This window comes from Bos grunniens, chromosome 15 (assembly GCF_055505025.1).
Source record: "Bos grunniens cultivar Pamir isolate PY7600 chromosome 15, Bosgru_T2T1.0, whole genome shotgun sequence".
In the NCBI taxonomy this organism is placed as follows: Eukaryota; Metazoa; Chordata; class Mammalia; order Artiodactyla; family Bovidae; genus Bos; species Bos grunniens.
The window spans coordinates 25,749,025-25,770,804 of record NC_141179.1 but is presented as its reverse complement, the minus strand read 5'-3'; the positions used below and the strand labels follow the sequence as shown (position 1 = coordinate 25,770,804).

General features: G+C 41.5%; 1 long non-coding RNA gene across 2 annotated transcripts; it reads right to left on the bottom strand.

Moving 5' to 3' along the window:
* Positions 1-497: 497 nt before the first annotated feature.
* On the bottom strand, positions 498-8,770 carry LOC147357478 (uncharacterized). Of its 2 annotated transcripts, XR_015141862.1 has the most exons (3): positions 8,546-8,749; positions 1,806-2,217; positions 498-1,483 (listed from the first exon to the last, which is right to left on the bottom strand). It is a non-coding gene; the product is annotated as an uncharacterized LOC147357478 (long non-coding RNA). The 2 variants fall into 2 exon arrangements; XR_015141861.1 differs by lacking the exon at positions 1,806-2,217 and having other exon boundaries at positions 8,546-8,770.
* Between the last annotated feature and the right edge of the window lie 13,010 nt (positions 8,771-21,780).

Here is a 21,780-nt window from a genome sequence, read left to right as displayed (position 1 = left end):
CCTTTTTCTACCAGTGGATGGACAGTACTGAGAATCACAGTAGCTTCATATTTGAGTGCCTAGCTATAACCCCCTGCTGGTGAAAGTGGAGAAAACAGACCAGAGTTTTTATTCTCCCTCTGGTTTAGGAGCTCCATGAAAACATCAAGGGAGATAAAGGAAGATGGACAGAACTTTTGTTGTTGTTGTTAGGCGTAGCCCCCAGTACCTTGTTGAAAGCAGTGACCCTTAGAAAAGTACTTATGTCTACAAAATTTCAGAATTAATTAATGAGAAGTCACTGACTCCCAGGATTTAGGATTTCATGAACCAGAGAAAGTTTTTGGATTTCATGGGCCAGTAAATTTTCTTTAAGAAGAAACATCAATTCTTTATATCACCAAATAAAGTAATAACAAATAAATTACCATTCACCACTAACAAAATTATATGAAATATAAAAGGTAGGAAGAACATAAACAAAATGATTAAAGAAAATTAAATATAATAGAATTTGCTTTATGAGAAACTTAGTCTTTATTGTAATTTTCCTCGTTTTGTAGCTTACTTTTTGACCAACCAAATAGTCATCCAAGTAACTGGGAGAAGGCTTAGCATAAACAACCTCTAACACACCAGCAGAAACTGACTTGATATGCAGAACAGCAATAGCTGATACTCCATGAGCACTCACTAGCTGTTGACAAAGTGGCAGTAATATAACTTACAATGGTTTGTTTTATATGGATTTTTCCATGTATTGATTCATCTTATCTTCACAACACCCCTAGAAAAGGCCCCTATTATTACCCTTATTTTACAGAGAAGAAACTCACATGCAGACACATTAAGTGACTTACCCAAGTCTTACAGCGGGGCCCGGTGGAGCTAGAAGTCAACCCCAGGCTGTCTGGAGGAGGCTTAGAGCACCACCGTGGGTTACTTAGCTGAAATGGAAACAATCTACATGGGCAAAGCCAACTAATCCATGTGAATTCTAGGTTGGAATTAGAAAGAGGAGTGTTTCTGTGTGTGTGTGTGTGTGTGTGTGTGTGTATAGGAGGTGGGATATGGACCTGGGTACATGCCCTTCATCCGATGATTAAAAGAAAAAACTTACGGCTTCATAGCCATGTGAATATTATACCATTTCAGTCTTCAGAAACTCTTTCCAGTGTGGCAGAGTATATTTTATGACATCCATTTTAAAGATGCAGCAATCTTTAGGAAAATAGGAAGTTGCATTAATAACTATAATACCTAATCTTTACTATCCCTTTCACATGTACTAATTCTAGTCCTCACAATAACCTAAGGAGTTTCACAAGATTATCACACAGATTAGTGTTGCTTTATTATTTAACAGATTGGTGCTGTTTTACGGATTGAACTGGGACTCAGAGGGGTGAAGTGAATCACCCAAGATCACAGAGTTAGGGAATGGTGGTAGGATTCCAATCAGAGACAGATACAAGTTCCTTGGGGCTGGATCTTTCAGGGCTTTCTGGAAAAAAAAAATACATAATTAAAAAGACAAAATTAGGTGTCAAACTCATTTAGAAGGAGAAAGGAAATTTTAACAAATGTACACATTTTTAAAAGCTGATACATACCAAATGTTACAAAATCCAGGAAAATAACTTATTATTATTAACTCCCTAACATGGGGTCACAGAGAGTCGGACACGACTGAGCGACTGAACTGAACTGAACACATCTCTATCTCCTCCTTCCTCATGCTTTATGGAGTTATTCTTCTTTGTTTTTTGGTTTTTGCTTTGTGTGTGTTTAGTATATATGGATATGTAACAGCAGTTTGATCTTACCCATTTGTGGAAGTTGAGTAAGTAAGGTTCATTCTTCACATCTCCGGCTAGAGATTACAGACCACTGGGAAGACAGATGGGAAGGGACGATGGATGTAAAGAGAGAGATCCAAGACAAATCGGGGCCAATATCAGGAGGTGAAAACCCATGAGATGGACAGAAATATTTTGTATTTGTTCTTGTCACCTCTGACACAGTGGTACGGATATCTGGCAGAACCGAAGTCTTTCGTCTTGGAGTTCATTATGCCTATCTGTCTCTAGATGTAGAAACTGGCAGCATATCCAGGGGATGCTGGAGTCATTGCAGTCCACCTGCTGCCTTAATGCCAAGTTGATTCAGCAGATCAGCAACAGGATGCTGCTGCTTCATTTCCACCTTCTAAATCTTCGGCAAGAATCTCCCTGTGGCCTGTCACAACCAGAAATATAAAAGACTGAATATTCTGGGAAATGTATTTCAGCCTATCCAAGTTGACACATAACAAAGCAGTGTCATGTTTTCTGCTGATATTGGTTAAGAGTTTAATAAATGTCAAATGTGTCGAGCTGCTTGACAGTGTTAAGTGCTTTATATCAACACTGATGATCTGTCTACGTGTGGTGTCAGTTTTTGAGAGAGGGTGTTGAGCTCTCTAACTATATTTGTATTTTTCTATTTCCCCTTTGCTGTACATTCCAAAATATTTTCCATAACAATATAAAATAGTGATCTCACTTTTATGTGGAATCTAAACAAAAGGACAAATAAAATAGACTTAAAGATCTAGAAAGCAAACTGGAGGCTGCCAGAGGGGAGGGGGATGGTGGGGCGGGGGTTTGGCAAAATAGGTGTTGGGGATCCAAGAGACACGAATTTCCAGTTATAAAATGAATAAGTCACAGGGCTTAATCCATAGCATAAGGAATATTGTCCATTATTCTATAATGATTGCGTATGGTAACAGATGGTTATTGGACTCACGGTGAGCATTTGGTAACGTATTTGATTGTCAGGTTACTGTGTTGTACACGTGAAACTAATTTAGCGTGTATGTGTTATATTTATATATATCTGTATGTTAAATATATATGTAGCCACTTAATCAATGCTTGTTGTTTTAGTGACTGTTTACTCTTTGGTTGTCTTGTCACATAAAATCTGGGTGGAAAGAGCCCTTAGTCTTAACTAATTGCAACTTTATTTACAGTGGGGCTTCCCAGGTGGCGCTAGTGGTAAAGAACCCACTGCCAATGCAGGAGACGTAAAGAGATGTGGGTTCAGTCCCTGGGTCAGGAAGATCCCCTGGAGGAGGCCATGGCAACCCATTCCAGTGTTCTTGCCTGGAGAATCCCATGGACAGAGGAACCTGGTGAGCTACAGTCCATGGCGTCACAAAGAGTCGGACATGACTGAAGTGACTGGGAGAGCGATGTATATATAGTAAAATAACAATATAAATACATTTATAAAATATACATTTTTACATTTTGTATGTTTTGTATATATTTCTCTCTACATCTAAATACATGTATAATATATACATATTTTTTTACTAAAACACATGACCATGGAAATAGAAGGGCCCCACCCACGGCCGAAGGAACCCATGCAAATGAAGGGCCCTAGCTTACATTTTCTCTTCTGAGTCTAGCCCAGGTTTGTCTCCAAAGCCCAAGCTCTTAACTACTCTATTGCCTCTTCAGTGAGTGTCAGGACCAGAATTCAGGTATGACTCAATACACTTGTTCTCTGCTCTGTTTAAAGAATAATTATGTATCCCAGACTCCCACTGTGATCCAGCTAAAGAATCCACATATCTCAGTAATTTCACGCATACTTGTCCAAGAACGTGTCCTGCTTCTTACTCAAGAAAAATGTGACAGTTCAACCAAACCTCCCAATCCCATGTTAAAGGAAAAGTAGACGAACATTTGAAAGAAAGCTGAGATTGTGATTCCTGCTTTCAGTAGGAAGTTGAATCAAATAATCCCAGACTGCCTTCTAGCAGAGTCATACCACCTTCCTCTACCCTTCCCAGCAGCATGAATGCTGCCTGAGTGGAATCTGTCCATCTAATTCTCATTCAGCTGCAAAGTCTGCACACATCAGATTCATTTAACAAGCCTCCATTATATACTTGATATAACAGTAAATAAGACAAGTATGCTTGCTGGCAAACTCAAGTGTGCTGGGCTAGAACACAGAGACTGAGCCCCGTGGACATAAGCTATTGGTTAAAGATTCTGCAGGACTCCTTCAGCATCAGAGCTGGTGTTAAAGAGAACACAATAATGTGAGCAGCCATAATATCTTACATTGTTGAGTAGTGGCCACATACCTTGTTCTCTGCCAAGCACATTACACAATGTATCTCATCAAATATCCCCAATAACCCTAAAGATACATGCTTAACCACTATGCAATCATGAAAGCAATACCCTTCTGCCAAATGACAACCATACTCTTGGGTCAGTAAAATTGACCTGGGAGATAGGAGAGGTTAATGGGTGGAGATGAGGAGATGAACTAAAAGTGTCTGCAAATGATTCCAACACCAACCCAGAATCTGCTCACAAACATTTCCATTCCTCCAGAGGCTATAATCCTCTCCATCCTGTGGCAGGGAAGGAGAGGAGACATTTTAATAATCGATGTCTTTTAATGACAAGGACAATCAAACAAAACTTCCCATGAGATTTTTGCCACGAATGCTTGCAATTTTTAATCAAGAAAAACACCCCTGTATTCCTTCCCCCAGTGAATCCTGGCCTCCGTCCACCCACATTAATCACTTCAAGAGGGCCTGAGAACTTATTTAATGTCACTGATTAATCACTTTATTAAATGCCACTGCACCTGAGTGTGAATATTTGTTTTGGTCTTCACTCTGACATCTTCCACAGAGCCCTAATCTAAGAACTCCAACTCTTTTCCAAAACAATATGAGTTTCCCACTGTGCACCCCACTTGTCACTTTTTGCCATAAAGCCCAAATAGTACAATGTGAGGTACATCAGAAAAACTGCTCTTTGGGGCGTATTTCCCCTTCGATCTTAGTGTCTGAAATCCTATCATAGAAAACTCTTGCCATAGATTAAGCAAAAAAAAAAAAAACCCATAGATTAAGCATGGTCCTTTCCAAATCCCTCCCTTATAGGGTAACAATATATATATTTTTTTCATTTTAAATTAGCATTCTTTGGTCTGAGGAGAGAAAGGGGCATGAGAGTTCTGAAAACTTCAGGAATGAGAGTTTACTAAGAGAAAAAAGTGGAAAACAGAGAAGGAACTTCTATCACCAATAGCAATATTACCAAACCAGAGTTTCTGCTCCATTGACTAAAACCAAAATATTGTTCCATGACTGGCCTAAGACACGCCCTGCCCACACTCTGTGGAGGAACTGTAGACGGACGACACAGCTCTTACAGGAAGATGTCTCTGGAGGGAGGTGGTGGTTTCACTTTAGTTGATACTATCTTGCAGAAAAAAGGAAACTAAATTCTACTAAGTGTAGAAATATTTTTAACTCTACAAATACTTTAACTCCAGGGTTGGAAAATTGGTTTCCATGTGCACGTCAATGCCAAGTGATTGGTAATGTCTTGCTGCAGCATTACAATGAAAAGGATTCTAAGACCTCATTAAACAGAACTGGAAAAAGGTGTGATGGATTAACAAGGTCTACTGTGGAGAAAAAAAATAATAATGACATACACACCAAGGAAACCAGAATTGAAAGAGACACATGTACCCCAATGTTCACTGCAGCACTGTTAACAATGGCTAGGACATGGAAGCAACCTAGATGTCCATTGGTAGATGAGTGGATAAGGAAGTTTTGGTTCATATATACAATGGAATATTACTCAGCTATAAATAAGAACACGTTTGAGTCCATTCTAATGAGGTGGATGAAACTGGAGCCTATTACACAGAGTGAAGTAAGCCAGAAAGAGAAACACCAATACAGTATACTAACTCATATATATGGAATTTAGAAAGACGGTAACGACAACCCTATATGCAAGACAGCAAAAGAGACACAGATGTAAAGAACAGAATTTTGGACTATGTGGGAGGAGGCAAGGGTGGGACAATATAAGAGAATGACATTGAAACATGTATATTACCATGTATAAAATAGATGACCAGTGCAAGTTTGACGCATGAAGCAGGGCACTCAAAGCCGATGCTCTGAGACAATCCAGAGGGATGGGGTGGCGAGGGAGGTGGGAGGCGGGTTCAGGATGGTGGGACACATGTACACCCACGGCTGATTCATGTCCATGTATGGCAAAAACTACCAAAATATTGTAAAGTAATTAGCCTCCAATTAAATAATTAAAAAAAAAAAAAGGGAATGTCACAACTTCCTAGTACCTGCTAGCCCTGCATTGATATATCAGTTAATCCACCCAGCGCTTCCTTGAGGACAAGAAAAATGCATGCAGTAGACACTCATCAAAGCCTCACTTTGTATTTCATTCAACCCGGAAATCTCCTTCCTCACAAAAATCTGAAACTGATATTGTTGGTTGCATGTATACGGTATTGTGTACATTTTTCTTTTCACACTATAAGAGATCTACTATTACAGAAATTGCCCCATATCTGATGTTGCCCACTCCCACCTCTCAAGTCACTCTCTATTATAAAATCTTATTTTCTCTGTAGTAATTACCACTATTTGAAATTATTTTTTAGTTATTTCTTCATTATCTCGTTGAACAGAATATAATTCTGTGAAAGCACACAAAAAAACGAGGAGGAGTCTTAGAAATCCTCTTCCTCTCACTCTTCACTTTATGAATAAGGAAACTAAAAATGGGATAAATGGTTTAGTTATTGTATCTTTAGGTTCCAGGATTTTCTTTTTTTAATGTACCATTCTACAAGTAGGGTCATTTCATTGTATAAAATAAATCAGATTTCTGAGAGGGTCACTACAAAATAAAGATTTCAGAATGGTAAGTTTTTCTGTTGACATCTATGATAGCAAGAAGAAAGCATTATGATTTCCTCTCCATTTAGCAGGGAGCATGCTGCACAGAGCTAGTCAGTGCAGGGCTGACACTCGCATGCAGGCTTGTCTTACTCAATAGTTTGGGCTCTTAAACTCCTCTGTTATTGCCTCCTTCTGTGACCTTTGCAAAAGAAGAAACATCTCATCCTCTGTGGGATAATAAAGAGAATTCACAAGTATTATAGAATCTGAGAAATCCACTCACTGAGCCCAGGAAAAAAGGAAACCATCAACTGGAGAGCATGGAGGAAACATTAAATGGTGGATATGAGAAGTCAAGAGAGGACTGGCTGTTTCTGGTGCAAAGGAATCAGGATGTGATGGATAATAGAACTGATCACTCTTTTATCCCCATCAACTTCAACTCATTCCTAGAAGGATGGAGGTGTGGGACATAGGAAAATACTCTAGAGAAAAGATGTCTTATCATAAAGCTATAAAACTTGGGGTTCAGGTTAGTAGTATTTTTTGTTTCAATTAAGATTGGGGTTTAAGGAAAGAAACTAGTTCAACGAATGGCTAAGTAGTTTAATTTCTTTCTAGAATTAGATGATCGATGGGAAATAGATAGATGTAGATAGATAGGTTTTGTTGTTATTATTGTTTAGTTGCTAAGTTGTGTCTGACTCTTTGCAACCACACAGACTCTAGCCTGTAAGGCTTCTCTCACCATGAGATTCTCCAGGCAAGAATACCAGAGAGGGTTAGCTTGTTCTCCTCCAGGGGATCTTCCGGACCCAGGTGTCGAACCCATGTCTCTTGCATTGTGTTATGCTTAGTCATTCAGTCGTGTCTGATTCTTCACAACCCCATGGACTGTAGCCCTCTAGGCTCCTCTGTCCATAGGGATTCTCCAGGCAAGAATACTGGAGTGGGTTGCCATACCCTCCTCCAAGGGATCTTCCCAAAGCAAGGCTCGAACCCAGATCTCCCACATTGCAGGTGGATTCTTCACCATCTGAGCCACTAAGAAAGCCTGTCTGTTCCATTAACAGGCAGATTCTTTACCACCAAGCCACCTGGGAAGCGCCCAGATATATAGATAGATAGATATTGATACATATAGATAGATGTTAATAGATAGACAGATACAAGGCAACAAAATCTGTCTGCAAAGCCAGTATTATGGGATGACATTTGGTTTAGGCTTTCTAGATTCTGGTTTAAGATGCTGAAGTATTGGCTCTCTTAGCAAAGAAAAGAGCACACATCTAGGATATGAAGGCTACCTAGATGCTTATTGATTTATCAAGCAGACTTTACACTAGAAATAGAGGTAGAGAAAGAAAAATTCCCAGAAATGAATCGGGGCAGTATCTATAACAAGAGAAGAAAAAATAACTTTGAGAGGGATGCCTGGTACTTCATAATGGAAAAAATGCAAAGAAACACCAAGAAAAATACCCCCAAAAAATATGTGTAGCCTTAGTACAACCCACACACAGCTCCTGGGTGATAAACAAAGGTAGGCATCATCTCTCTGCAAAAGCTATCTCATCAACACACAAACATGCTATTAATTCTCCTATTATAAAAAAGTTCTCTTTTCATAAACTTTTTATTTTCTATTGGCGTATAGCCAATTACCAATGTTGTGATAGTTTCAGGTGGACAGCAAAGGGACTCAGCCATACGTATACATATGTATGTATCCATTCTCCCGCAAGGTGCTCCCAGGTGGCGCAGTGGCAAAGTATCTGCCTGCTAATGAGGGAGATGCACGAGACTCACGTTCAATCCCTGGATGGGGAAGATCCTCTGAGTAGGAAAGGCAACCCACTCCAGTATTCTTGCTTGGAAAATTCCATGGGCAGAGGAGCTTGGCAGGCTCAAGTAGTAGTCCATGGAGTCTCACAAGGTAGTCCATGGGGTCACAAAGAGTTGGACACGACTGAGCGACTGAGCACACATTCTCCCCCAGACTCCTCCCATCCAGGCTTCCACACAACATTAAGCAGAGTTCTCTGTGCTATGTAGTTAAGACCTGGTTGGTTATCCATTTTTAAATATAGCAGTGTGCACATGTCAATCAAGAAAAGCCTCTTTTGATCCCCTCATCTCCAACCCCATTTCTTTGCTCCTCTTTATAGCAAAACCCCTTGAAAGAGTCACCAGTTTCCCTTGCATTTTCCCCTGTACCTATTCAGTCAAACTCATACCCTCACCGGATCACCAAAAGACCAGTGACCTCCATGTTACAAAAATCAATTTTCAGCTTACTTGAACTTAGAGTACAGCAAATATCCAACCATATGCATAGCTATAGCCATATCAGTTGTTAAAATACTAACATATTCCCACATCATTGATAAATAGCCACATTTTTTGAGACCTCTGAGTGCTCTTGCCAACCATTTCTACTCTCTGGAACCCATTTATTACCTTCTCAAAATCCAGAAACAAAGGGGTTAATCCTAGGCACTGCAGTGGGCTCCCTGCTTCAACACTAAGGTCGGATTCCTTTCTCATTGATGGAAAGTGTAAGTGCCAGTTATAGTCCCCTAGGGGCCTGGCTCCCTGACATTGCCATCTGTCCATCCCCGAGCCGAGTAGACCATGCCCTGCCCACATTGTTCACAGCCCTGAGGATCTCTGAGAGATAATGTTTGGGAGGCTCCTGGAATGTAAGCCTGCCCTCCATGGTTCCCATGAACCAACCTTCGATCCAGGCTCTAGCAGACCCAGAGATTTGGAGGAAGTGACCCTTGTGGCACTGGTATTCACGTAAGCAAATGCCTAAGCTCCATCTGCCCCCAAAGCTCTGGTCTAGTGTGCTGGTGCTCGTCCTGGTGTCACTCTCACATGGCTACTAGGACTGGAGCCTCCATGTGACTTCGCCTCAGAAAGGATCTTGGATGCAAACAACTATATGTAGGATGGATAAACCACATGGTCCTGCTATACAGCACTGAGTGACTGAGTGACTGAGCACTCAGAGCACTACATAGCTCACGGAACTATAGACAAGCACTATATAGAACAAGAAACTATATATATATATACTCTTCTTTGTATTTTCCATTATGTTTTGTCACAGGACACACACACACACACACACACATTTAGTCATTAAGTCATATCCAACTCTTTGTGACCCCTTGGACTGTAGCCCACCAGGCTCCTCTGTCCATGGGATTTTCCAGGCAAGAGTACTGGAGTGGGTTGCCATTTCCTTCTGAGGGGATCTTCCCAATCCAGGGATCAAAACTTCATCTCCTGCATTGCAGGTGAATTCTTTACTGTTGAGCCACCAGAATAAGAAACCTGAAACTCTTTAAAAACAAAAGGAAGAAAGGATTTGGTAGATGCCAGGAGAACAGGTAAGCAGGAAGCAATATCCGAATGGGGTTCTTAGGCACAGTTTGAGGTCAAGGATACCCAGAGTGTAGGTTACTGTTGAATTTCACCTCCATGTAATTTTATCAGCTCATTAAAATCCATCAAACCCTAACTCATCACGAGAATTAGCAGTAATAATTTTATTAATAAAAATGAGAGCAATCACTTACAGTATTTGCTTTGTCTGGTAAATATCAACTCATTTAAATACTTAATGCTCATTAGCATCTCCTTGTTTACAGATCAGAAAACTGAGACAAATAGAGAGGTTAAAATTTAAACGGCAGAACTAAGATTCAAACTTCATCTGGCACATGGCCAATGCTCTTAACTGCTACAGTGCTTTCCTCTAGTTTGGCCTGAAGGATTGTATTCCACCCAATTAACTATGACATTTCAAAATGCTTTTCTTGATTTAGTTGATAATAAAGATTTTTAATACACAAAATCTCAGTAATGTAAGGGCTAAAACATTTGGGAGGATAGAACATCTTTTATAGAATTGCTTTTCAATAGAAGCTGTGAGGATTTGGCATCATGATCTATATAGCTGATGTTAATTTGACACTCTAAGTCACCATGACTGTTAATTTAGTGTGGAAGTTTTTGTGTGTTTGATGCTGTCTCTTTTATCAAAGCATAACTCACAGACAGAGGCATCACTTAGCTAGTGACAGCCTCTTCAGTGAAAGATCACACAACAATTTCTAAAAATTAACAAATGATTTGAAATTTATTGCAATGATCTGATGAACAATTTACACTATGACTATGACACAGGATGGAATTCTAATATATTTAGCTTAGCTTGTTTAAGGATAAAAAAGATTTTCTTTTTTGGTTGTTTTGTATGCACTTTTACCTTAATTTATCTTACCAGGTTGATCACCTTAACTTCCACTAACGTTTGACCCTCCCTCTTAAAATGCATTTTCAATGGACTTTAATGCAGCATACTTTGCTTTCCTTTTAACTCGCCATGGAACCTCTCAGTTTCCTTTGCTGATTATTCCTCACCTCTCTGGTCTCCCAAACTTACACTGTACTTGCATTCCTTGGATTCTGGCCCCTTCAAAGCCAGCCATGCATCATCTTCAAATCTCCCCTCCTCTAACCTCTGCTTCCATCATTACCTTGTCTTTTCTGACTCTGACACTCCTGCCAACCTCTTATAAAGACCCTGTGATCACACTGATCCAACAATTTAATCCATGATCATCTCTCCAACTTATGACCCTTAATCACCTCTGCAAAGTCCCTTTTACCATAAGAGGTAACATATTCAAAGGTTCTGGAGACTAGGTCATGGAAAACTTTGGGTGCCCTTATTTAGCCAACCACAGTGACCTTCTTAGTAGACCTTCTCCAACTGAAATATTTAAGCTTACATATCTCATTCCTCCACCAGAAAGCCATAGCCTCCTTTTCTGCTTAATTTTTCTCCATGGCATTTATCACCACCTGACACGCTGTATATTTAAAATATGTCTATCTAGAATGAGGGTAGGGGGGCTTTGTCTCTTCAGTTCACTGCTGTATGACTAGTGCCTAGAAGAGTACCTAGAATGTAATCGATGTCTGCTGAAAGAGTGTGAAAGACACTTCATAAGTACTAACCATGTTGGGATGAGACACAACTGGATTCTGCACATGAAATGTACATGCAGAAGATAATGTTGCCGTGTGCTGTCATGTCCAAGTCTTTGCAGCCCTATGAACTGTAGCCCATCAGGCTCCTCTGTCCATGGGATTCTCCAGGGAAGAATACTGGCATGGTGCCATTTCCTACTCCAGGGGATATCTCCTGACCAGGGATGGAACCCACGTCTCTTGCGTCTCCTGCATTGGCAGGTGGATTCTTTATCACTAGCACTACCTAGGAAGCCCACAGAATATACTAGTGTTTGCAAGTATCTAGTTCTGCCCCTGTTGGCACGTGGAAGGGAGCTTTCAGTTTCTTCAAGGTTGGCTAGGATCTTGTGACTATTAATAATTCTGGCCATTGAAATGTGATGTGTGTCATATCTGGTATGAGACAATGGAAAGTCCATGCACTGTTCATCAGTCCCATTCCCCTGATGAGACAACTAAGAAACTGGCTGTTTTGGCTGGTGCAGATACTGATGGCAGAACCTCTGGCAAACTGGGTTTCTGAGTGGCTATACAAACCAAAGCCTTCCCTCATCCCCACAGAGCAGCACAGGACATGAAACGTGATGCTGGGAAAGAGATCCACTTTTGTTGTATTAAGGCACTGAAACTTTGGATTTTTTGTTATTAGAACATAACCATTCTTTGTTGTTGTTCAATCACTCACTGAAACTTTGGATTTTTTGTTATTAGAACATAATCCATACTTTGTTGTTGTTCAATCACTCACTCGTGTCTAACTCTTTGACACCCCATGGACTGCAGCACGCCAGGCTTCCCTGTCCTTCTGTCCTTCTCTGTCTCCCAGAGTTTGCTCAAACTCATATCCATTGAGTTGGTGATGCCATCCAACCATCTCAAACTCTGTCGTCCCCTACTCATCCTGCCTTTAATCTTTCCCAGTATCAGGGTCTTCCCTAATGAGTTGGCTCTTCACATCAGGTGGCTACTGTATAGGAGCTTCAGCTTCAGCATCAGTCCTTCTAATGAATATTCAGGACTGATTTCATTTAGGATTGACTGGTTTGATCTACTTGCAGTCCAAGGGACTCTCAAGAGCCTTTTCCAATACCACAGCTCAAACACATCAATTCTTCAGTGCTCAGGCTTCTTTATGGTCCAATTCTCACATCCATACATGACCACTGGAAAAACCATAGCTTTGACTAGATGGACCTTTGTTGGCAAAGTAATGTCTCTGCTTTTTAACATGTTTTCTAGGTTGGTCATAGCTTTTCTTTCAAGGAGCAAAGGTCTTTTAATTTTGTGACTGAAGTAACCATCTGCAGTGATTTTGGAGCCCAAGAAAATAAAATCTGTCACTGTTTCCTCACATATTTGCCATGAAAAGATGGGACTGGATGCCATGATATTCATTTTTCTGAATGCTGAGTTTTAAACCAGCTTCTTCATTCTCCTCTTTCATCTTCATCAAGAGGCTCTTCAGTTCCTCTTCACTTTCTGCCATAAGTGTGTTGTCATCTGCATACCTGAGGTTATTGCTATTCCTCCTGGAAATCTTGATTCCAGCTTGTGCTTCATCCAGCCCAGCATTTCACATGACATACTCTACATATAAGTTAAATAAGCAAGGTGACAATATACAGCCTTGACTGACTCCTTTCCCAATTTTTAACCAGTTTGTTGTTCCATGTTCAGTTCTAACTCTTGATTCTTGACTAGCATACAGGTTTCTTAGGAGACAGGCCAGGTGGTCTGGTATTCCCAACCCTTTCAGAATTTTCCACAGTTTGTTGTGATCCACACAGTCATAGGCTTTAGCATAGTCAATGAAGCAGAAGTAGAGGTTTTTCTGAAATTCCCTTGCTTTTTCTATGGATCCAACGGATGTTGGCAATTTGATCTCTAGTTCCTCTGCCTTTTCTAAATCCAGTTTGAACATCTGAAAGTTCTTGGTTCACATATTTTTAAAGCCTAGCTTGAAGAATTTTGAGTATCACTTTGCTAGCATGGGAAATGAGTGCAATTGTGCAGTAGTTTGAACATAACTTGGCATTGCCCTTCTTTGGAATCGGAATGGAAACTGACCTTTTCCAGTCCTGTGGCCACTGCTGAGTTTTCCAGATTTGCTGGCATATTTAGTGCTGCACTTTCACAGCATCATCTTTTAGGATTTGAAATAGCTCAGCTGGAATTCCATCACCTCCACTAGCTTTGTTCGTTGTGATGCTTCCTAAGGTCAACTTGACTTTGCACTCCAAGATGTCTGGTTCTAGGTGAGTGGTTATGTGAGTTATGTGGGTCATGAAGATCTTTGTTGTATAGTTCTCCTATGTATTCTTGCCAGCACTTCTTAATATCTTCTGTTTCTGTGAGGTCCATACACTTTCTATCCTTTATTGTGCCCATCTTTGTATGAGATATTCCCTCGGTATCTCTAATTTTCTTGAAGAGACCCCTATTCTTTCCCATTCTATTTTTTTCCTCTATTTATTTGCATTGATCACTTAGGAAGGCTTTCTTATCTCTCCTTGCTATTCTTTGGAACTCTGCATTCAAATGGGTATATCTTTTCTCCTTTGCCTTTCACTTCTCTTCTTTTCTCAGCTATTTGTAAGGTCTCCTCAGATAGGCATTTTGCCTTTTTACATTTCTTTTTCCTGGGGATGATTATGATCACTGCCCCCAATGTCATGAACCTCCGTCCATAGTTCTTCAGGTACTCTATTAGATCTAATCCCTTGAATCTATTTCTCAGTTCCACTATATAATCATTAGGGATTTGATTTGCTACTGCTAAGACCCTTCAGTCGTGTCCGACTCTTTGCGACCCTATAGACGGAAGCCCACCAGGCTTCCCCGTCCCTGGGATTCTCTAGGCAAGAACACTGGAGTGGGCCACCATTTCCTTCTCCAATGCATGAAAGTGAAAAGTGAAAGTGAAGTCACTCAGTCGTGTCCGACTCTTAGCGACCCCGTGGACTGCAGCCTAACAGGCTTTGCCATCCATGGGATTTTCCAGGCAAGAGTACTGGAGTGGGGTGCCATTGCCTTCTCCAAGGGATTTGATTTAGATCATATCTTAATGGCCTAGTGGTTTTCCCTACTTTCTTCAGTTTAAGTCTGAATTTGGCAATAAGGAGTCCATGATCTGGGCCACAGCCAGCTTCCAGGCTTGTTCTTGCTGACTGTATAGAGCTTCTTCATCTTTAACTGCAAAAAATATAATCAATCTGATTTTGGTATTGACCGTCTGGTAATGTCCATGTGTAAAGTCATCTCTTGTGTTGTTGGAAGAGAGTGTTTTCTATGACCAGTGCGTTCTCTTGGCAAAACTCTGTTAGCCTTTACCCTGCTTCATTTTGTATTTCAAGGCCAAACTTGCCTGTTACTCCAGGTGTCTCTTAACTTCCTACTTTTGCATTCCAGTCCCCTGTGATGAAAAGGACATCTTTTCTTTGGTGTTAGTTCTAGAAGATCTTGTAGGTCTTTATAGAACCGTTCAATTTCCACTTCTTCAGCATTGGTGGCTGGAGAATAGACTTGGATTACTGTGATACTGAATGGTTTGCCATGGAAATGAACAGAGATCATTCCATTGGTTTTGAGATTGCGGCCGAGTACTTTTGTTGACTATGAGGGCTACTCCATTTCTTCTAAGGGATTCTTGCCCACAATAGTAGATATAATGGTCATCTGAATTAAATTTACCCATTCCAGTCCATTTCAGTTCACTGATTGTGAACTAAAGCGTCAGTGTTCACTCTTGCCATCTCCTGTTTGACCACTTCCAATTTACCTTGATTCATGGACCTAACATTCCAGGTTCCCATGCAATATTGTTCTTTATAGCATTGGGCTTTGCTTTCACCACCAGAAACATCCACAACCATGTGCTGTTTCCCTCTTTGGCCCATTCCTTCTGGAGCTATTTCTCTGCCCTTCTCCAGTAGCATATTGGGCACCTACCAACCTGGGGCATTCATATTTCAGTATCATATCTTTTTGCCTTTTCATTCTGTTCATGGGGTTCTCAAAGCAAGAACACTGCAGTGGTTTGCCATTTCCTTCTCCAATGGACCACGTTTTGTCAGAACTCTCCACTATGACTCATCCATCTTGGGTGGTCCGACACAGCAAGGCTCATAGTTTCATTGAGTTAGACAGGGCTGTGATCCATGTGATCAGTCTGGTTAGTTTTCTGTGATTGTGGTTTTCATTCTGTCTGCCCTCTGATGGATGAGGATAAGAGGCTTGTGGAAGCTTCCTGATGGGAGGAACTGACTATGGGTAAAACTAGGTCTTGCTCTGGTGGGCAGGGCCATGCTCAGCAAATCTTCAATCCAACTTTCTGCTGAAGGGTAAGGGGTGTATTCCCTCCCTATAATTTGGCCTGAGGCCAAACTATGGTAGGGGTGATGGTGGTAATGGCAACCTCCTTCAGAAGGACTTATGCCAGCATGCCACTGCCCTCAGGACTGTTGTATTCAGTGCCCTTGGCCCTGCAGCAGGCCACTGTCAACCACACCTCTGCCAGAGACTCCTGGACACTTATATGCAAGTCTGGCTCAGTCTCTTGTGAGACTTATATTAATAAGCCTATTCTTATTAATATATAATTTCCTTCCAGAAATTGGGTGACCTTGTGGGAAAAAAAAAATATGTGGAACTGGTTTCACAGTTAGATGGTCATTGGCAAGAACATGACAGAGGCTAGAAAGGCTGTGATCCGTGTTTTTAAGTGACCAAATATTCTGTACAACTGTCATTCATGTAATTTGAGAAATAGATCATGATCTGAGTGAACCTACAGCACTAAGGGAAAATGTGTTAGAACGTTTGTTTAGTGATATTTATCGTGTTTGGCTAGATATTATAAGAAAGACATAAACCCAGGAGGAAATCGCCTAATTTGAAAGCAGAAATGAAAGGAAACTGAGAGATTTAGGAGTTGGGGCTTTGCAAGGTTAATAAAAAAAAAAAGCCAACTGCTTCTAGGTTTCAAATACTAAAATATAAGAGTCAGAAAGCAATTTTAAGGAAGATGCTAATAAAATCTTTGAACAGATTATATTACCTAAGGGCAAGGATCAGATTAAGGGTATATTGCTCAGTAAATCTTTTTCAACTTTATAAAATTACTCACGTCAGATATTAAGGGTAAAAACTTGCCCACAGAAGTGGGATAGAGAAGGAGAGCTTTGGGAATGAAAATGCAAAGAAACGTACAAGATATGAGAAATTTGTCCCGAAGGGAACTATGGGATCTTTCTCTTCTCCTCCCTTTCTTTTTTGAAGAATGTGGCCCTGAAGGCATTAGGTGGGCAGAGGGAGGTGGACCTCCATACCTGGTACCTAGTGCAGGGGTGGGCCAGCCACAATGGCCCAGAGGAGGGTGCTGGAGCCTGAGCTGAATGAGGCAGGCATCTGAATAGGACAGCTGCCTGGGTCTGAGCCTGACCAAGGTGGCAAGGGTGCCACCTGGAGGAGGGAGAGTAGGGGTCAGAGCAACAGAGGTGTGAGGAGGCATCCCTGTAGACGGAAGTGTCCTGGCAGGTGATGTCAGAGCCTGAGGTGGCTCAAGAGTCTTGCTGGAGGAGTGGCCTGGCATGGGGTATCAGAGGGCAGCCCTGTGGGGGGCATGCATTGGCATAGACAATCAGAGTCCTTTGTGAACCAAAGAGACCATCCATAGTGATGGGATGGGGGAGTCGGCGCATCTGGCACAAGGTGGCAAAGCCTGAGCTGGGTGCAGAAGACGTCCTGTGAGGGTGGCTTTGAGGAGCCCAGTGTGAAAAGGGCATTCCAAGTATGGGAGTCGGAGAGCCAGCAGGGTGAAGAGCAGTCTTTGTGGAATGGCAACCTAGCACGGGTATCAGATCTCAAGTGAGCTGATGGTGGTGTCCACACTAGAAAAGCAGACTGGGTCAGGCTGTCAGAGCCTGAGTGCTGCGAAGAGGGCATTCGTGCAGGGAAGAGACAGTAACAATGGATGATTGTCAGGGCTTGATGAAAGAAAGATAATGGGAGGTGGGTTCCTCACTGTCAGAGACTCTGTGTTGTTGTTTTAGTTGCTGAGTCATGTCTGACTCCGAAACCTCATAGACTGTAGCCCACCAGGCTCTTCTGTCCAGGCATGAATATTGGAGTGGGTTGCCATTTTCTACTCCAAGGGATCTTCCTGACCCAAGGATGGAATCCACATCTACTGCACTGGCAGGTGGATTCCTCACTAAGGAGCCACCACATTGCAGAGAAGGGCACTTCAAATAAAAAAGGGAAAAAATTAGAATGAGGCTTATGATGCATCATATGAACACAAATAGGTATACATGTACACATATATATGTATAGGTATATACATACATACACTGATTCCTTAACTCCATCCTCTGAGAGAGCTTAGGAAGAGTGGCACTAGACCGGCAATGAGCACGCTAGTGCCTAGATCATGGCTTCTATAAACCCATTCTCTGCCAAAAGGGACCAGGGCTCCTTGGAGAAATGACTGGTTCCAGGGCTGAGGCACGAAAAGTAGAAAATAAACTTGGAATACCTTCTTGTCCTAGAAAACTAGGAATAACTCAAAGAATGATAAAGACATATCAAAAGAACACAGATGCCTGCTCCAAGGGGCACTTACTAATCAAATTTAGGACAATTTAATTATCAAAATAAATCATCATGGTAATGAATCATAATCCATTAAGGTGGAAAACATATGTATTCTAAATTTACAAATAAATTGAAAGTTTGATGACAAATGGAATATACGCATAGTTCGAATGTAACTTCCCACAATACCTATTAGTTAAAAATGAAAAAAGAATAACTTTGCAGTGGAGAAGCAATATGGCAGACATCATCTCATTCAAGTGATCAAAGTGAAAAAATCAAACTGTATCATCCAATGGCATGAACACAACATCATGTCTGTGATATTCTTGACAAAATGAACAGCTTGAATCTGATAATGGGGAAACATGAAACAAACACATATCAAAGGACACACTACAAAGTAATTGGTTTATAATCTTCAAAAGTGTCAAGGTAACGAAAGTAAAGGGAAGACTGAGGAACTGGGCCACAGTCAGGGACACTAAGAAGATACAAGAACGAAAAGCAACTCAAGACTCTGAGCTGAATTATTTTACTATAAAGGGCATTTTTGAAACATAAGACAAAATGTGAATGTGTCTGAGGATTCAGTGATAGTAACATATCAGTGTTGACTTCCTGATTTTGATGATTCTATTTTGGTTACAGAGGAGAACATGCTTGTTAGTAGGAAATGCATACACTGGGGAGCCTCAGATCAGCAAGTTGCTGTCAAATGGCTCAGAGAAAAGAAAGTTCTTTTTGTGCCTGCTTTCAGCTTTTCTATGCATTTGAGATTATTTTAAAATAAAATTGAATTGGAAATATTTGGTCCCAAGTCTTGGATAGTCTTACATGATTAAGATCTCAATCCCTTATTCTGCTATTTTGGTGTTGCAGACCCAGTTGGAAGTAAGTGTAGTGACAACTAGAACTTTAGTAGATGGAATAGATCTCATTTCCTTAGGAATTTGGGAAAAGAAGTCTGACACCCAGTCTGGAACTGACATTTTGAAGAGACTTATTGTAGCCAGTTGTTTCCAAACTCTTCCCTGCATGTGGAAAACCTATCAAAGCAATCCCAAAGACCTGGAAATAGGAAGTGGACCGCATCGCTAACAATTATCAAAGGAATCAGCATATGAATAAGGTATGAAAAAACATAAGAAAAAACACTTTCATTCCACTTGCTGGGTTCCCAAAGGGTGAGATGTCTGCCTAATCTTGTCAGCAGCCCCACCATGTTGAAACTTTGCTGAAGAAAGAAGAATGCAAGCCTGTTGCTACATTGATCCTTATCACATATCCCTGCCTGACAATATGCTGCTGCTGCTGCTAAGTCGCTTCATTCGTGTCCGACTCTATGCGACCCCATAGACGGCAGCCCACCAGGCTCCCCCGTTCCTGGGATTCTCCAGGCAAGAACACTGGAGTGGGTTGCCATTTCCTTCTCCAATGCATGAAAGTGAAAAGTGAAAGTGAAGTTGCTCAGTCGTGTCTGACTCTTAGCAACCCCATGGACTGCAGCCTACCAGGCTCCTCTGTCCATGGGATTTTCCAGGCAAGAGTACTGGAGTAGGGTGCCATCGCCTGACTATATAACCTCTCCCTATTCACTGGGAGTGGGGCACAGTTCTTGAGGCACTAGCATACTATGTTCCCCTTCTGCCTGGTAAAGAAATAAGGCCAATCTTTCTTTCTCCTCCATAAAAAAATAATAAAGGGGCTTCCCTGGTGGCTCAGTGGTAGAGTATCCCCTGCCAGGGGACATGGGTTAAATCCCTGAGCCAGAAAGATCTCACATGCCACAGAGCAACGAAGCCCATTCACCACAACTACTGAGCCTGTGCTCTAGAGGCCGGGGGCCACAGCTACGGGGCCTATGTGCCGCAACTACCCTGGAGTTTGTGCTCCACAATGAGAGGCCACTGCAATGAGAAGCCCACGCACTGCAACTGTAGAATAACTCCCAGTCTCTGCAACCAGAGAAAAGCCTTTGCAGCAATGAAGACCCAGTGCAGTCAAAACTAAAAATAAATTAATAAAATTATTTTTAAAATAATAACATTTAATAATAACCAAAAAAAAAAGAATCATGAATGTGGGTGTGGTTTACATGAAAATGACTGGAATCAAATGACAAGAGGCTTTCTATGTTTCTGAAAGATTGTTAGAAACTGTTGGCTTCCCGTCTTTTCTAGCCAGAACACAGCCTGTGAAATCTGCATGGTCCTCATAGAGGGCCTATTTCCCAAAGTCATACCAGTTATGGCTGAAAAGGAAAACAGTAAAAAGGAAAATCTCCCACAACCTGGGGCCTAGAAAACAAAGGACTAGGACAGTTTGCTCCTTGGAAGGAAAGTTATGACCAACCTAGACAGCATATTAAAAAGCAGAGACATTGCTTTGCCAACAAAGGTCCATCTAGTCAAGGCTATGGTTTTTCCAGTAGTCATGTATGGATGTGAGAGTTGGACTGTGAAGAAGGCTGAGTGCCGAAGAATTGATGCTTTTGAACATGGTGTTGGAGAAGACTCTTGGTCCCTCGGACTGCAGGAGATCCAGCCAGTCCATCCTAAAGGAAATCAGTCCTGAATATTCCTTGGAACGACTGATGCTGAAACTGAAACTCAAATACTTTGGCCACCTGATGTGAAGAACTGACTCATTGGAAAAGACCATGATGCTGGGGAAGATTGAGGGCAGGAGGAGAAGGGGTCAACAGAGGTTGGATGGCATCACTGACTCAATGCACATGAGTTTGTGTAAACTCCAGGAGATGGTTATGGATAGGGAGGCCTGGCATGCTGCAGTCCATGGGGTCTCAAAGAGTTGGACAGGACTGAGCAACTGAACTGAACTGAACTGAGGAGGATCTTAGGGAAAAACATCCCCACAAGGCCTGCCAGTGAAACGGAAGAATTCCTGTTGACCAGTGATCACTTCCCTTTCCTGGATGCTGGGCCCATGGCAGGCAAGTAACCTGCCATTTTCATTTGTAGTTTCCAGATTAAGAGCAGCCAGACCTGGATCTGAAGCAGGGACTATGATTCTTCCTGAGGAGCCCCTGGGCTTCAAGCTCAGTACCATGACTGGCCAGGATTTCAGGCTATCTCCCTTGGGGAGGTTGTTGGAGAAGAGGAGCTCAATATTGCTGACTAGAAGAGAGAATGTGGTCATCGTTATTTGTATCCACCAAAACCTGACTTTTGTCCCCTTCTGTGTGTATAGCATACTACACCAATGAGCCCATATGACATGTGACTATTTCAGGCCAATGAAAGATGAACAGAAATAACATGTACCACTTTTGCACAGAGACAGTGAAGAGTCCAGATGCTATGCCCCATCTCTCTTTCCCTGCTGTGGTGATGGAAGAAGACATGTGCTCAGATGTGCAGCTACAAGATGACACATTC